The sequence below is a fragment of the Sus scrofa genome, chromosome 13, assembly GCF_054392235.1.
Source record: "Sus scrofa isolate SSC_HxYL_T2T_F1_AM1 chromosome 13, Sscrofa_HxYL_maternal_Yorkshire_Landrace_v2.0, whole genome shotgun sequence".
Taxonomy (NCBI): Eukaryota; Metazoa; Chordata; class Mammalia; order Artiodactyla; family Suidae; genus Sus; species Sus scrofa.
The window spans coordinates 107216415-107219241 of NC_139395.1; the positions used below are offsets into that span (position 1 = coordinate 107216415).

Genomic DNA, 2827 nt, shown 5'->3' on the forward strand with positions numbered 1-2827 from the left:
AGTATTCATGAAGTCACAGGTTCCATCCCTGGCCTTGCTCAGTGAGTTAACGATCCAGTATTGCCATAAGCTGTGGTGTAGCTTGCAGACAAGGCTCAGATCCGGCATTGCTGTGGCTGTGGTACAGGCCAGCAGCTGTAGCTCTGATTCAAACCCTAGCCTTGGAACTTTCATATGCCACAGATGCGGCCCTAAAAAGACAATAAAGAAATAAATAAAGATTGGGATGCTTACTTCAAGCGTTGAATGACAGCATGTTTGTACTCAACAAATATTAAATTCCAACTAATTGACTGACTCTTTGGACAAAAGGAAATTGAGGCTGCAAAAGTAAAGGGAATGAGAAAGGGAATTGAAGGGTAGAAGGAAAAAAAAGAAAGAAAAGAAAATATAGTTGCATCCCACCAACAAAGTTCCTTCAGATGCTTTATACTCAGAGAATTAAATAGGCTCTTCCCAGAATATTTTAAATATATATTTGTTAATTTAGCAAGTGCTAGGAATATATACTTATTTAATAAAATATTACTTCAGTGGAAGAATTTGGATAGCCTATGAATGTGTTATAAGATTTGTCATATTCTATTGTGTTGGAAATCTTTAAAATAAGTATCTTTCATTATCAAAATCACACCTAATGCAGTATTTTGCATAAAAATAATTTTTTATTCTTGACAACAAATGAGGGTGTAGTAAACATTAGTGAATTTCTGTGCTTCCCAAAAGACTTCTCAAAGGTGAACCATGAATGAGGACCATTTTTTTTCCATGGCAGTGAGCTGGGTTTTGAGAGCACAGCAGGGGATAAGGTTGGTCAAGAAAATAAGCCCTTGGAGTTCCCGTCCTGGCACAGTGGTTAACGAATCCGACTAGGAACCATAAGGTTGCGGGTTTGATCCCTGCCCTTGCTCAGTGGGTTAAGGATCCAGCATTGCCATGAGCTGTGGTGTAGGTTGCAGACTCAGCTCGGATCTGGCATTGCTGTGGCTCTGGCGTAGGCTGGTGGCTATAGCTCCGATTAGACTCCTAGCCTGGAAACCATATGCCATGGGAAGCAGCCCTAGAAAAGGCAAAAAGAAAAAAAAAAAAGGAAAAGAAAAGAGAAGAAAAGAAGCCCTGTACTGCTAGGGCCCTAGAAGGAAGGAAAGGTGAGAAAAAGAAAGAAGGAGGAAGAGGGGAGAAATTTTCCTTTGTCTGGATTTTCAGTCACAATTCCAGCCTTATATTTGCTAGCCACTGTTTCTTGTCTAGCTTACTTCTATGGCTGTCCTGACCATTGATTGCTAGATGCTTGGTTCTCACTTACATCTCTGGCTTTAAACGTGATTAAAACCTGCCCTACTCTATTCTCTGTTCCCCAAAAATTTCATATGCTCACTTCCAGCCAATGATTGTCTTGCGCCCAAGATCATCCACTTCTTCAATCTTCCCCACCTTGACCTCAATTCAAGAAAATCCAAATTCACAGACCCTCCTACTCGCACCTTTGTCGCTACTGCACAACCACCTATTCTTTCCACAAAACTGAACACTCATAAGAAGAGTATCTTTAGGAAAGATTGTTGATGGCAATGGAAAGTTCAGAGGTACCCCTCTGCCTCAAAGCACAAGTTAATTCAAGTCATCCTCAGACAGATTAAGTATCTCTCTCTCTCTCACCCCACAGCCCTCATCCCTAAAAAATTTTCTCACCCCACATCCCTAAAAAAAAATAATGTCTTAAAGTGATTTGTGATTCAGTTCTTGCAGCAAGTTGGGCATTCGTAGTCACAAGTTAGAGTTTAATCAACTGTTTTTGTTTGAAAATAAAAACAAACCCTTGGAATGAGGAAGTACCTACATTGACAAACCAGTCAAGATAAGTTCTCAAAGGAAGAGTCAAATTTACAGTGGAGATAACTAATGAGGGCAGTTAAATTGTTCCTGCAGTCCTCCTGTCCTATCACTTTCCAAAGGGTTCAGAGAAAAAAGTCACACAGCTTTTCAGGCAGTTCATTTCAAGGACTCCCTTAGGCTTATGTCGATAAAGTTTAGTTCTTCTGCTGCAGCAGCCGTTGAAGAGCAACAGCCATGGCTCTGTGCTACCCCATGGCCATGGGCCTCAACAAGAGCCATAAGGTGACCAAGAACGTGAACAAGCCGAGGCACAGCCGCCGCTGCTCTCTCCTCACCAAGCTCTCCAAGTTCCTGCGGGACATGATCTGGGCAGTGCGCAGCTTTGCGCCTTTTGAGGGGTGGAGCTGCTCAAGGTCTCCAAGCGCAAGCGGGCCCTCAAGTTCATCAAAAGGGTGGGGACACACATCCGCACCAAGAGGAAGTGAGGAGCTGAGCAACGTTCTGGCGGCCACCAGGGACGCGGCAGCCAAGAAGGACTAAACCCCTTTCCCTTTGTGTGTAATAAAGCCCTTTCGGAAAAAAATAAACATAAAAAGTTTAGTTCTTTTAAATGGCCATCTCCTTTCTTCCGATAGCCATTTATGGTTACTTTCCTTTGGAATTCAGGGCAGCTGTTCTGTCTCCCAGTGCTCCCGCATTGTTGGTCTCTCATAGTGTTTGATGCATTCATAATGTCTAACTTACATCAACCCTGTTCCTTCTGCCTTGCTTCCTGAGGCATAATCTCGATGTTTTCATCATTGTTCAGTTTTCACGAGCTTCATCTTAGTTATCTGTGTCCTTGTCTGTATATTTAAGGACCAAGATTGCATAACAATCTTAACAGAAGCATAGAAAAAATAATGCTTTTTTTTTTTTGTGAAACTAAAAATCTGGAAAGAGTTACTGCTGCTGGTTCATCAGCTTAAAAATTGTTGGGACTTAGGTCTTT

At 42.0% G+C, this 2827-nt stretch overlaps 1 pseudogene; it reads left to right on the plus strand.

Annotated features, from left to right (window-relative positions):
* The first annotated feature begins 2070 nt into the window (after positions 1-2070).
* Positions 2071-2376, plus strand: LOC100155999 (large ribosomal subunit protein eL36 pseudogene; annotated as a pseudogene).
* Positions 2377-2827: the final 451 nt, after the last annotated feature.